Raw genomic sequence first — 14834 nt, 5'->3', positions numbered from 1 at the left:
GAGGGAGGGAGGGAGGGAGGGAGGGAGGGAAGGATAGATTTTCCTTTGGTCTCTATGTTAGTGCATGCATACATGCACACGCATACATGCACACACTCACACACATACAGGCACATACACACATATGTGCACACACACACATGCAGGCAGATACACACATATGCCACAAATGCATATAGACCCAGTCATGCAACATACATACATAGAGCTCCATTGACACTCTGGAGTGAAATGGGACCCTGACAAAGGATGTGTTAGGGTTCTGACAAGGACATAGCCACAACCGAAGACCAAGCTTTCTGTATCTAATACCGCTGTTCTAAAGTCTGCAGGAAAGAGGAACAGACATCTTGAAGAAAGACAGACTCAGCAAGAAAGAGGTGAGTACTGTCAAGTCCATGCATAGTGTGACCCATGTCTCACTGGGATGGCAGAAGGAACGCAGCCGCAGCTGCTGTGGGCGGTGAGGTGATACAGAGGAAGAAGCTGTGTGCACGCTGCACAGTCAGTGGTCAGCCAAGCAGCTCCAGCCTCCAGCCTGTGATGTCCAGTGACTGCCACAGACAGATGGGGAACCCAATGTGCCCTGCACACCACACTCAGAGCCTTGCAGAATGACAGACAGATGGGGAACCCAGTATGCCCTGCACACCACACCCAGAGCCTTGCAGATTGCTGCAGTGAATAGGAACGTGTGCCTGCTTCCCCTGCGTGACACCGATGCTCTCAGCCTAACTTTCCAGAGCAAGCAGAACTAAGCAGCACTAACCCCGTGTTCGTTAAGGTTTCTAGTGCTGCGATGAAACCCCATGAGCAAAGTAATTTGTGGAGAAAAAGGGGTTTTGGCTTAAGTTCCTATATCACTGTTCATCATTGAAGGTATTCAGGAAAGAAACTCAAACAGAATGGTAAACTAAAAGCCATATCTGATGCAGAAGCCATGGAGAGGTGATGCTTTCTGGCTTGTTCCCCATGGCTTGCTCGGCCTGATTTCTTAGAGATCCCATGACCTGCCCAGGGATGGCATCACCCACAATGGGCTGGGTTCTCTCTTATCAATCACTAATTTAAAAATGCCCTACAAGCTTGCCTACAGCCTTATCTTATGGAGATGTTTTCTTAAATGAGGGCCCCTTCTCTTAGATGATTTCAGCTTGTGTCAAGCTTACATAAAGCATTTAGCTTAACACACAAACACATCACTGTTAAGCCACAACCATCTTGTTCTTGTTCATCGCCAAGATGACACATTAATATCAAAATCACATTGTAAGATATCTTACAAACTCAAAAAGTCTTGCAGTCTTTACAAATTCAAAAACTTTAAAATTCAGTCTTTTTTTTTTTTTAAATTCAAAGACTCTTTTAAAACCTAAAATCTCTCTAAAAATTCAGTCTCTCAACTGTGGGCTCCTGTAAAATAAAAAACGAGTACATCCGTACTTCAAGAGGGAAGAAGCAGGGCGCAGTCAGAATCTGAACAGAACAAAACCAAACCCCAACACTGCAAATGACTCAGTGTCCAATATCTGAGATTCACAGATGGATGATCTCCTGGGTTCCTCCAAGGGGATTTGCAACACTTCTCCAGCTTTTCCCTCAGTGTCACATACAGCTTGTCTTCTAGGCTCCACTGGGAGCTATCGCATGTCTTCTAGGCTCCACTCCACTACTGCTGCTCTTCTTGCTGGCTATCCATGGTGCTGAAATCCCCAAAATTCCTGGGATCCCTTGATGGAACTGATCTACACTTTTACCTATAGCCTCTCTGGGTTCTTTTTAGGAACTCCAGCCCTGACACACAGTGCCAAGCCTGAGTTGCTCTCCATGACCCTTTCATACCTTCAAAACCAATGCCACTTGGGTGAATCTTACACTATCAACTTTGGTACAATCTCAGCCACTTCTGGAACACAGCCTCTGTGTGCTGGCCCTGAGGAAACAGTCCCCACACGGTTTCACCTCAGTGATGCTGGTCTTTTCTTAATCACCGTTAATTTCTTAGCTCTAGCTAACCATCCTCATTTGTCCCAGTAACACAAAGGTTTCACTCAATGTTCTGGCCTCTTGTTAATCGCAGCTGAGTCTTCAGCCTTGACTAACCAGAATGACAGAATCTTAATTCAAAACTAGCAAATGGTCCTGATCTCTTTGAATTTCTGTACAAAACTTCACAAACTAGGTCTCCATCTTTTGCACTGCTCTCAACATTCTTCTCCTTCAAGCTCCTACAGAACATCCCACTGAGCTTTGAACACTCAATGACTCCTCTAGCTTCAAGTCCTAAAATCTTTCCACAGTCCTTCCAAAAACATGGTCAGGTCTATTACAACAATGCCCCACTTCTGGCACCAAGCTGTCTTAGTTAGGGTTAGTTACTTAGTTAGTTAGTTAGTTATGATACATAACACCATAGTCAAAGCAATTGGGGGATGCAAGAGTTTATTTGTCTTACACTTCTCTATCACTGATAATCATTGAAGGAAATAAGGACAAGAACTCACACAGAACAGGAATATGGAGGCAAAAGCTGATGCAGAGGCCATGGAGGGGCGCTGCTTACTGGATTACTTCAAATGGCTTGCTTGAACTGCTTTTATGCAAAGCTTAGTACCACCAGCTCAGGGGTGGCCCCACCCACAATGGGCTGGGCCCTCCCCCATCAATCAGTAATTAGTAAAATGCTGTACAGGCTTGTGCACAGCCCAATCCTATGGAGGCATTTTCTTATTGAGGATCCAAACTCTCAAATGATTTTAGTTTGTGTCAAGTTAACATAAAAGTATCCAGCACAATCCCTCACACTTCACCACATGGCTCGTACCTCACTTGAGGACTAAGAGGCAACAGGAGGTCCTGTGGGTGGACATGACCCTCATGGGACTATCCCCTGCAGACTCCCAGGTGTGTAGCTCAGCTGCTCCAGCAGGTAACCATGAACAAACTGCTTAAAGCCACCCACAGCTCACTGTCAATCTCCAGAAGAGAGATTCAAAAGAGAATCTTGGAGATTCAAAGAATAACCTTGGGGCTGTGGAGGTGTCTCAGTTGGTAAAGTGCTGGCTTCCAGAGCTTTAGGACTAGATTTTGAGTCTTAATAGCCATATAAAAATTAGCCACGCAAGGTAACACACGTTCGATCTCATCCCTGGAAAGGCAGATATAGGGAGATCAATGGGGCTTGTTCTCCGGTCTAACAGAATCCACGTGCTCCAGTGGCAGGCCTTGTCTCAAAAAGCAAACAATACAACAAATCAGTGATACTCAAGGCAGATGGGGAGGGACAGAGGGGAGGGAAGGGAAGGAGTGGATGGAGGAAGGAGGGAAGGAGGGAAGGAGGAAGAAGGGAGGGAAGGAGGGAAGAAGGGAAGGGGAGAATGAATTCAACTTTAAAGTAGATGAGAAGCAACGGCAATTTGCAAGAAAGGCCTGGCCAATTGTGTATTCAGCACCTGGAGTTTGCCATCAGCTAAGAGGAGGAAGAGTAGAAGGAACCACCACTCAAGAACGCATGGGATGAGGGAACAGAAACAGAATCTGTGCAAGGAGTCAGGGAGAGGGGATCCAGAACCTGAGAGAAGAGTAGAAAGGCAAAAGGTTGGGGAGCAGACGTGATTGTGATTGTATGTCAGAAACCCCTTCCCATGCAACACAGGGGTGTAGGTAGTGTGCTCAGCACTGTCTGCACTGTGTGGGAAGCATCTGGTTCAGTGGCATTTGTTCGTTTCATTGCATAGGTAGTGGCAGACTTGAAATCCAAGGCTGTGAATAAAGAAACAGGTTTGGAGTCAAGTTATGGGATGGGGTTGATTGCGTCCAGGACAGCAAAGCATATTACCCCGTCTAGGGTCAAGAACATGGTTGTTCACACTTGGGGCTCTTCAGAGGAATCACCACAGATTGCAAAGAACAGACACCATTCTGCCCACACAAAACCATGAGCTGAACAGGTCCTGCCTCCTATGAGGGTCTACAAGGGCAGTGATTGAAGAGCCCAGAACCACGAGCCCTGACTTTCAGAGAACTCATAGGGAGATGCTGATAGAAAGAACTGTGTGTTTGGTGGACTGACACTGCTTATTTTAAGAGAGTATTTCAAGACCAGCTAAGCTGAACAGTGCAAATCTTCCAAGCCCAGGGTTACCTCTTTCACACAATAAACTTCACTGGGAAATGGACTTTTTTCCCCTATAAACTTAGACAGATAAACAGGTCAGGTAGACAGATAATAGAGGTAGGTTTATAGAGGTGATAGAACAATAAATAGATGATAGAGATAGATGGATATAGATAGATAATTGATAGATGCATAGATACATATATAGATGATAGATAAACTGTTCATAGTTAACAGATAGAGGGATAAACAGATCATGGATAGTTGGTACATAATTATGATAGATAGATCATAAATAGTTGGTACATAGTTCATGGATGATAGATGGATGATAAATAATTGATCGATAGCTGATAGATAACTGATAGATGGATCATAGATAGTTGATAGATGATAGTAGATGATAGGCAGACAGACAGAGAGATGAACAGAAAGATGATAGATATCTAGATAGATAATTGATAGATGATAGATAGATAGATAGATAGATAGATAGATAGATAGATAGATAGATAGATAGATAGATAGATATTTTTATCCATCTCTCTCATGTTGGGGGGTTGTAACCAGGGGTCTCACACACATGAGGCAAGTGCTCTATAGCTAGGCAACACTGAAATCTCAACTCCTATTCTCTCTTTGATGAAAAACCTTAAACACCAATGGAGGAGAAATAATATAATCTAGGTACTTGGATGTTGCATGCTACATTTCCCTGCCATAGCATTGCCCTTCTGGAACTATAAGCCCATAAAAATCTTTCTCCCCTACCTTTCCCTGACTGTAGTGTTTTACCTCAGCAGCATAAAAGTAACTAACATATCAAGGTCATTCATTTGAACCTATATTCATTCCTTCTAATCCCTGGGCCCCTGTTCTCCAAGTCCCTATCAAGTTGCTATATTGTAACTTTTGTAACTTCTTTCATTTCCCTGGCAAGAGTGGGTATTTCCACCTTCTATGGACCACAAAGCTCCCACATGTACTGTCAAGAAAGCACCTGCTCTAACATGGGATGTTTTCTTAATGAAGTAGTAGGCAGGGATTGTGTGTTCCTCTCCCAGCCTCGGGGAAGACCACGTTGTCTCGCCTGTGACCTCACATGTCATTGTCAGTGCAGCACCTCAGTCTAGTCTGCTCGCCACTGACATCATCCTGTCATCCTGGGTCCCCTTACCCTGAGGATCCATCACTGATTAATTCTTTAATTAAGGTTTCACATGCATGTGCCTTGGGCAGTATTAAATAAGGAAGGTAGACATTGGGGAGAACTTTGTGGCTCCTTTAAACATTTCCATTAAACACCAGAAGGTAAACATGTGTGTGGTGGGTTCCTGGATAAATCTTGCAGTTACTGAGTCAGTATTAATTTGGGAATTGTGGTTGTTGTGTGATCCCCATGACTGGCACAGACAGTGCAAGTTACCAGGTGACCTTCAGAGCTCGTTCTCAGATTTCCAGAGTCTCAGGCCAGTGGGAAATTGCTGTGTCTCCAGAGTGTTTTCTCTGTCAAATAAAATCTCCTCTTGGACTGTGCTCATTCTTAAACCCATGATCGTAAGGAGTATAAGCAAATGGCTGGGCTTTTGGAAAAAGGAACTATCAGACATGTGGCCAAGCAGACCCATGTTTTGAGGCACAAAACTAAAAATTAGAAAGGAATTGGATTAAAAAATAATAACAGGTTGTTTGCTTTTATCTTATCTTATTTTTTAAGATGCCTGTTTGTATTTTTTTCCCAATTTTTATTAGTTATTTACACAGAAAGGAACACAGGGCTTGTTTGTATTCTAATGAGAGAGAAAGAACGAATGTGGATTTGGGCGCCTGAGGTGGTTGCGAGGATCTAAAGGGAGTGAGTGGATGAGAAACTGTGATCAGAATATACTGGGTATAAATCCACCTATTTTTAATAAAAAAGAAAGCTCTGAAGAAAGACATGGAAGTGGGAAATACGAAATGGAAAAACTTTCCACGTTCACTATGTAGCCCAAGCTGACCTCAAAAATTACAGTTCTTCTCAGCCTTTCCAGTGCCGGCTACAGCCATGTCCCAGCGGCATGAACTCAGATGGTTTTTATTTAATTTTATTTTTTGTAACTTAGTATTTTTTAATATGGACAAAATTATAGAGAGATTGTGTGATGAAATTATTCAAATTAGAAAAAATCTTAATGGCTTGGATGACTGGCTCTGAAGAGGACAAGCCTGTTTTAAAGACTGAAAAAGATATTAGAGTGAAAATTCAGACGTGTGGTCAAACCTTGGAGAAAAATACACACACACACACACACACCACATTGCACACACCACACACACCACATACAGACCACACTCACATACACCACACACCACACATTGCACATACCACATATACACATACAGAGACATGTACCACACATCACATACAGGATACACACACACACACACACACACACACACACACACACATTGTGAGTTGGGACTATGACCAAGCTGGAGAGGGCAGATGAGTGTCATGGGCACAGTGTGCTCGAAGCTTTGTCTAGGGTAGAAAACTCTAGAAGCAATGAGTAACTGGTAAAGACAGAATCAGGCTTCACCAAGACATCACTCAAATTGGTGATTAATGAATCACTGTCCCCAGACCTCACCAGGCACCCACCTGCTCCCTGCCCCCAGGGTGTGCATTCCTGATGCCCCCAGTCAGCCATGTTTGTCTTGAACTGGGAAAAGGCGTCTTGCAGTCAACAGTGTAGGCAATGCTCTAAAACCCTGTGATGTAGAGGCTGGGACCCAGCTCTGCAGCTCTGTGGTAGAGCTCTGGTCTGGCCTAGAGTCCACCACTGAGGGACTGAAAGCATGGCTCAGTGTTAGACGACCTGCATAGAATCCAGTAATGGGGGACTGGGGGCATGTCCCAGTGTTAGGGGGCCTTTCTAGAATCCACTAGTGAGGCGCCAGAAGTATGTCCCCATGTTAAAGCCTCTTTCTAGAAGCCTTCAGCAAATGACTAGGGTCATGGCTCACAGGTCCAGCAGTTGCATAACATGTGTAGTGAGTGACTGGGTTCCATTCCCAGTACAAGGGAGGCAGACCTATAAACCTTATTGGATGCTCGTACTACAATAAAATAAGAGAATTGATTTTGAACACTTTTGTTAGTTAGAGTACCTTCTTGCACACTTTCTTTTTGTGGACAAGGGATGACCACAATTCTGTTGTCACAATTAGATCATGTTACAAAATTCCTTTTTTCAACATGGCAGTGTGTGAGTCACGTGGATCAGTCCTACAGAAAGACACCTCCTCACACCCCTTAATTCCTGTGTTTTCAAAATACTCCCCGTGTCAGAGCAATGAGCTTCCAATTAAAGGGGCGTGTTTCATCCCAGGAGGCAAACGCAATGGTGGCCTTCTCCCAGCTGAGGGAAAAGCAGACATGTCACAGAACCTTCAGGTCACGGTGCTTGTGGAAGCCACAAGCCCAAACCACCATCCGACCACCCAGCCAGTGGGCAGCTGTTCCAATTGTAGTCAAAAACCAGAGCAGAGTAAGAAGAGAGCAAGGGAGTGGTAGGCCTTGGGAGCCCAGGCAATCCTACCATCAAAGGCTTCTTGTAATTTACCAGAGTTGCTTCCATACGTAAGCTTAAAAGGAAATGGGTGGACATCCAACAAGCTACTGGGCTGGATATCATGAGACTTGAAAAAGAAAGCAATAGAGTTGAAAACAAAATAGAAAGGAAGAGAGGTAGATGTTTATAAATTTGGCACTTACCATATGCTAGGTCCCACTCTGGGTTCTTCTTGCTTTTTTTAAAATTCCCATCTAAGGATAGAATCACCACCAAAGCTCTCAGAGTGAAGTCAAATTGACAGCCACAGAGGTTAAATAACTTGCCCAAGGTCATAGTGTTGGCAGGCAGCAAAGCCAAGAGCCTCAGGCTCCTCTGGGCTACCACACTCTACTCTGTAGACCCTAGATGTAGCTGGCTCCCTTTCGATCCCAACTCAATGGACTGCATAAGCTAATTTAGTGAAGACCCAAGGACCTCTTGGGCCTCCACTGTTCCAGAGGAGGTCAAGACAGCTGGGCTTGCAGTCTGACTCTGAGTTCGGGTAGTGTTCGGAGTATCTTTGCCCTTTAGGGGTGCTCAAGCTTTTACCTCTGAATAAAAACTAAAAAACTGAAAAAGTCTTGGACCAAAATAAACCTGCCTGTGGCTCCAGCCAGGCCTCTGTGGTCACTTAAAAACTGAAAAGAGTGGGTCTTTTATTTTTTACTCCCCCCCTTTTTTTGTTTTTCTATTTTGACAATGCAGAGAAAGGGCACGGGGAGGGGAAGGCAAACAGGATCGGGGTAGAAGAGGGTCTGCAGTGGGTAGTGCTCTCTGAACTCAGCAGGGCACGGCCAGTTCTGCTTCTTGCACAGGATGTCAAAGTAAAAGCTAACGAGATTATAAAACACAACCCCACAACCCAAGTTGTAATTCATCGTGCACAGGCTCAAATCTATTCCCAGACTCCACTCCCATTTCCAGGTTCAAAATGAGAAGACCCTTGGTTGGGAGCCAGTTTCACAGAGTATCTGATGAGGATTTCCAAGCTGAGTGGAAGGGGGACCCAATTCCCCCACCCTGCTTCCCCAGTAGCTCTGGGGCAGGCAGGCAGGCACACCCTGTACCCGGGCTTGCAGGGAAATTAAAAAAAAAAAAAATCTCCTGTTGTCTTTGACAGAGGGGTTAGCCATGGCTCCAGGGTGAACTGGGATTGGTCCCTTGGCCAGCACACACCTTCTGGGTGCTGTGAGGCACCTGGATCCTCAAGCTGGGGCCTTGAAGGTTCCAGAATCTTCCTGGCCAGGGGACCCCCTCTGGCCTTAGCCAGCCCAGATTTGGCCTTTGCCCTCCAATCCCAGGGAACTGAGAGACTAGCCAAGACTGGGGCAATCTCTCTGACTGCTCTCCAAGGCTGATCTGAGGTCTGAGTTCTCTCCCCTATGGGGCAGCTAAGGAACTAGGGGGCATGGCCAGAGTTCCCAGTTCCAAGGTTTCCATGCTGTGCTCATCTTCTGGGGTCCAAGACATTGACCTGGCAATACCCACAGCAGTTCTCCCTCATCCAGCCAGTGCTTTCCTGCCTCCCACCGGTGGTTTGGCACTTCCAAAGACCTTCCCAGCCACCAAGGTGCCTCCTCCCTCTGACTTCCACAGGGCTGGGAGATTAGGAGGCGGCAAAGAAACAGGAGGTGTACCTGATGCCCTGGTAGTCCACCCAAGAGACTGAGCGACCCAAAGTGCGCAGCCAGGATACTGCCTCTGCCGCTGCCGCCCCTGGGACGCAATGGGAGGACAGAGGAGGCATCCTGGGAGCTTGGGAGGGATACTCTGGGGGCAAGGAAAGACAAGGGAGAAGAGACTATGTGTGGAGGTGGAATAGGGGGCTCATGGTGAAGTCACTCTGCAGGAACGTGCCAAGAGATTGCTCCTCATGCCCTGTAAAAGTTACCGGTCTATCACACCCAGAGTGGCTCTGGGAGGAGGCCACCTTTGCTGGAACCTCGGTTTTTCTTTCCTGGGACCCTTTGGGTTGGGTCCTGATTAGGTAGCGCAAAAGTGGGCGACTCTGCCTGGACTTACCTAGAACTCCTGGCGAGCTTGGCAGTTGTTGCCTGCTCCTGGATTCAGGACCCCTGATTCTCAGTGGATTCCTCAGTGCTCTGTGTGACCCCAGTCGCGTTCAGCATCCACCAGAGGCAACGAATTAGGATGTTGGCTTCTCTCACTCCAGCTGGCCACAACTTCGCGGCAGGTCAGCCGCGCCCTAGAACTGGGCGCGGCGAAGGTCCGGATCACTCCTAAGGGGCCCTGCTGTCCAAGGCCACCTGGTCTGAAGCGCAGGCGTTTCAGGGATCTGGAGATGCGCTAGGTCCTCTCAGATCTGCCCTGAGCTGGGAGGACGCTCGGAGTTGTCGGCTCCGGACGCTGGGGCGGGGCGCACGGCTGTCCCCTCCAGATGCGAGCTGAGCGACTCGCTGGTGCTTTCTCGGGTCCGCGAGGCGCACGCGTGGGTCCTGTGGCTGGCAGAGCGCCCCCACTCTTCCGCGGTGCAGCCGGGTCTGGCGCGATGAGAAGAGGGAGTAATTCCCCCTCGACTCTGAGTTCGGGCTCCCCTCCCTGCTACCACGCGCGGACCCCTATCCGAGGTAGCAGCCGCTGCGACTGACACTTCTGGGCTCCAGATGGAGGAGGGTGGCGGCGGCTTGGCTCACAGGGGGAACTAGAAAGGAGGTGACCTTCAAACCCCGCGCTCCAGGAGGCCGGGAGGAGGGGACCGGGTGACGCTGATTTGGGAGCAGCAGGCGTGCACTGGGTGGCCCGCGGGAGTGCTGGCAAGCTGGATCGGAGGGGAAGCAAAGACGAGCGCAACCAACAAAATCCAGATTAGAAAATAAACAAAGGACAGCGGAGAGCTAGAGAGAGCGCGAGAAAAATGTGTGCGTGTGTGTGCGTGTGTGTCTCTGTGTGTGTGTGTGTGTGTGAGAAAGAGAGAGAGAGTGTGTGTGTGTGTGTCTGTGTGTGTGACCGCGCGCGCGCGCGCGACAGGCAGCGAGCAGCCGGGCTGGCGAGCCAAAAATAATCCCGAGCACCAGGGAGCGCCCCCTCCCCCTTCCCTCTCCAGCGCTGCCGCCGCGGTCACGGTCACGCTTCCAGCCTTGAATTCCAGCAGCCACTGTGGGCAAGGGACTAGGCGCCCCTAGACTCTTCTTCCTAAAGCGCACAAGGGGTGAAAGTTGCCTTCCAGATGGGGTGGCACAGTAAACACAAGTCCTTAGGTTAAGGCCCCTGCCTTCCTCTTCCCAAAGTGGGTTTGCTCAGCCAGCACCTGAATGAGCTCTCCATCCTGAGCGCCTCCCCCTTGCCCTCGTAGGCAAGGTAGGAAAAGGAATCTTGAAGGCTAAGGGTATGGAACACCCTTGCCCTGGTCCACTTCTGTTCAAAGAAGTTTCTGGGGGAACGCTCAAATCTCTCTGCCTGGCAGAGATGGAGCCCTAGTCCTGAAACAAAAAGTTACAGCCACCTGAAAAATCTCCATCCCTGAGTGGCAGGTCTGGCCTGACCTAACCTGAGCAGCCACCTCTTCCTGGTGGGCAGAAGTGCTTCTGGGTTGGAGGCTGGGGTTGGTCCTCTTAGCAGCTAGCTGACAGGCCCATCTGTGGTTCTCCCTAGGCCTCTCTAGTACTCAACTCACGCTACCATGTGTTGCTTACGCTGTCCTCTCAACAAGACAGAGAGGGTACCCCGAATCTGCTCATTTCACATGGTAGAAAGTTGAGGAATCAGAAGCTAAAGCAGGGCTTTTCCTTGGGCCCTGCCTGGGCTCCCCAGCCAGAAATGCTATTTCACTTTTTTCTTTTTCCTTCTGTTCTCCATCTTTCCCTTTTGCCTGCTCTTCCCCCACCCTTCCCTCTCTTTTCTTTCTTCCTCTTTCCCTCTTCTCCCTCTCTCCTTCCTTCTCCTTCTTGAGCCTATATTCTTTCTCTCTTTTCTTCCTCCATTCTCTCCTCTCTTCTGTCTCCCTTCCCTAATTTCTTTCTTTTTCTCTTCTTTTCTCCCTCCTACCTTCCTTCTCTTTCCTTCCTCTTTTATTTCTTCCAGATCTTCTTTCCCCCTCCCCTTCTTTCCCCCTCCCTCCCTCCTTTACTCTTCCCTTCCCTCCCTTCTCCTCCATCTGCCCTCCCCTCCTCTTACTTCCCCCTCCCTCACTCTCTCATTTACATTTCAAATGATTATGTTACACAAGAAAATCTTCCCTGAAGCCTGCTCTAATATTTGCTGGAGATCACCAAATTCTCTGCCAGGATCCAGGATCCCCCTCGGCAGGTCTACCTCATTTCCCAAGGAAGGCACTGTACCACCCTGCCACTTATGGGCAGATATCTTAGGAAAGACCAGACTTCATCATGGGCCCCTGACTCACTGCTCACTGCCTGGTTTCTGGGTTGACAGCAAGGCCCATGTCCCCTGTGTTCCTCTGGATGTTCCCAGATTGAATGCCCTCAAAGCCTCATCAATGACAGACTCACTAGTCTTGACATCTCTACATACATCACATTATTATTATTATTATTATTATTATTATTATTATTATTATTTCTACAGTTTCCTTCCACATCTAGGAAACACAATGTTCTGCTATCCACAACCATCAATTTATTAAAACCAAACAATTTGAAGTCATACTTATTTGAGAAAGTAACCTTGCAAACCCTACAATGTGGTCCCTATTTCCAGCACCAGCTATTTGCAGTTTGGGTTGTGTTTGACCCTGAGCTTTCTCAAAACTCTCTCCAATAATAATATATTTGTATGCACACAACTGTGTTTTCCTTTCTCATAGTCTCTTATCCTCCCCAGAAAGCACAAAGAAGCCATAAATTCAGGTTAGCAACATCATAATCATTTCCCCCAGAAACTGTTTGTATCAGGAGAGCTGCTGAGTTTAAATGTAATTGTCTGGCCATACAGGGAGATGCCATGGCTTGTAAAAGAAGTATTCTCAACTTAAAGTCAAATTATCAATAACAGGAGAAGAGATAAGTGGCAGCTAACGGGGAGTTCTGCTGAACTGCTTCTCTATGCTCCTGTTCCTGGGTTCTGAGGGGACGATACAGACCCGAGCACTCAAGGCAAGGACACTGTCTGTTGCTTCACTAAAGAGGTGATGGATGAACTAATTTATTATTGCTAATACATAATTTTGCAATAATCAATAAGATAAAAGCTACCAATCCAAAAACCAAGATCAGTTTGAATCTGTTCTGATTTAACTACTTGGGAGTAGAAATAGGTTTTGATATATCAATATCAAAGGTCAGAGGTAACTACTGATGCCTGCCTTGCTACTAGGCTTAAGAATCTTTATCAAGAGCCAGGCGTCTCACATCTGTAATCCCAGCATTAGAGAGGTAGATTCAGGGGCAGGGGCAGGGGCAGGGGCAGGGGCAGGGGCAGGGGCAGGGGCAGAAGCAGAGAAGCAGCAGCAGAGGCAAAGGCAATTTGAGGCCAGTCTGTTAAACACATTGAGTTTCAGGCCAGTTAGGTTTATGCATAAGGCTCTATATAAGGAAGAAAGGAAGGGAGGGAGGGAGGGAGGGAGGGAGGGAGGAGACAGGAAAACAGAGACAGAAAAGAAGGTAGGGAGCAAGGGAGATAAAGAGGGAGGAAAGGAAGGAGGAAGGGAAGGGAGAAAGGAAGGAAAGAAGGAAAGAAAGAAGGGAAAGGAAGGGAAGACAGCCACTACACTTTAAAATAAAAGTAGGGTCACCATCCCAATGGCACACTGCCGTTCTACTTGTCTGGGAAGCACAGGCTGCTGCATTTTCACAGTGACCTGTCCAGTTCCAGACAGAAAGTCATTTTAAAAGGTCATGGCGGTGCTGACTGGACAGCTCCTCGCACACCCTAAGGGAACAGTCCCCCAGCTAAGGCTACAAAGAACGTGGAAGCTCTGGCTCCTCCTACCGGCCATGGAAAGTACTGGCCGTTGGTATAGGAGAATCAAGGTTTCTTTCACACAAAGTTGAGGATGATAGTAATAGTAGTTCAGGAAGGTGGAAGAAGAAGAAGGAAATGAGGAAGAGAGGGGAGGACAGGGAGGAGGTAGGAAAGAAAAGGAAGGGGAAGGGAGGAAGTGTGAAAGACAGGGATGAGGAGGGGAGGTGAAGAAGGCGGGGGAGCGGGGAGAAATTTTCAGACCCACCTTTGCCTAATCAAGGTTCAAATTTCATCATTTCCAATTTCACCTTGAGTTCTGATTCTCTTAGTCTTCCTGCGAAGGTCTGTGGTCCTGAACACCAGTTCCTAGCCTCTGGGCTACCTGATTCTCTTTCTGTCTCTGTGACCCAGGTATGCTTTTCTCTGGATGGTCTCTGCATAGCTTGGTCCTCCATCCTGGAACACCCTGCAGACTCCTGCCTCTTTGTATGTTCTAATCATCCATTAGGACACCGCAGTCTTTCCCTCAAAATCTCCTGCCCCATGAAGCCTTCCAGCTCCGTGCAAGCTCCTACTGCACCTGCACTTAACTGGACCAGTTTACTGAAGATTCTGTTTTCCTCCAGGAATCAGAATGACCCACAATGCCAAAGACACAGAAAGTGAAGGACCAGATGCATGTTAAGTTCAATAAATGTTTTGCCCTTCCATAGGCTATGTTGTAACTGGGCTCACCACTGAGCCTGGGACTCACCAGCTTGACTAGACTGGCTGGCCAGAAAGCCACAGAAATCTTTTCTTCTTTTCTCTCTTTTCCTCCCCTCTCCCATGTTTGAATTCCAAACATGCACCACGCCTGGATATTTCCATAGGTGTTTTATGCCAAACATTTGACCTATGGCGTCATCTCCCACACTCCCTTGAAGTCATCCAATGTTCATGTTTCTCATGGGACCCCTCCTGTACATAAATTAGATACCATCTCTACTTGTAGCCTGCCGAAAGAAGAAGACACAACAAGATGCCATCATAGCATTTTGCTGGAAATGGCCAACTTAGAGCCAGGCACAATTTTCTGGAGGAGATGACTCCAAACAGACAAGATAAGCAGGAACCACATGAGGAGCTGGGTCAAGAACAATCCTACAAAAGGGAGATCTGTTCAGTAGGAAGAAGCCTGCTGAGAGCAAAGGGCTGAAGGTGCTAGGGAAGGCTAGGCATGAGGAAGCAAGCTGGGG

General features: G+C 47.4%; 1 protein-coding gene across 7 annotated transcripts in view; it reads right to left on the bottom strand.

Annotated features, from left to right (window-relative positions):
* The window catches only part of Rbfox1 (RNA binding fox-1 homolog 1), a 1661838-nt gene that overhangs the window by 1527453 nt on the left and 119551 nt on the right, over window positions 1-14834 (bottom strand). For 6 of the 7 annotated variants that reach the window (XM_029544538.1, XM_021209994.2, XM_029544539.1 and 3 more), the window contains exon 1: window positions 9739-10649. The exons of the other annotated variant lie outside the window; for it this stretch is intronic. The gene's annotated coding sequence lies outside the window, so the exon portion shown is untranslated. Of the gene's footprint in view, window positions 1-9738; window positions 10650-14834 lie in introns of those variants that run through there. 7 annotated transcript variants of the gene reach the window in all.

This window comes from Mus pahari, chromosome 12 (genome assembly GCF_900095145.1).
Source record: "Mus pahari chromosome 12, PAHARI_EIJ_v1.1, whole genome shotgun sequence".
NCBI classification, from domain to species: domain Eukaryota; kingdom Metazoa; phylum Chordata; class Mammalia; order Rodentia; family Muridae; genus Mus; species Mus pahari.
This window is presented reverse-complemented; position numbering and strand designations above follow the sequence as displayed.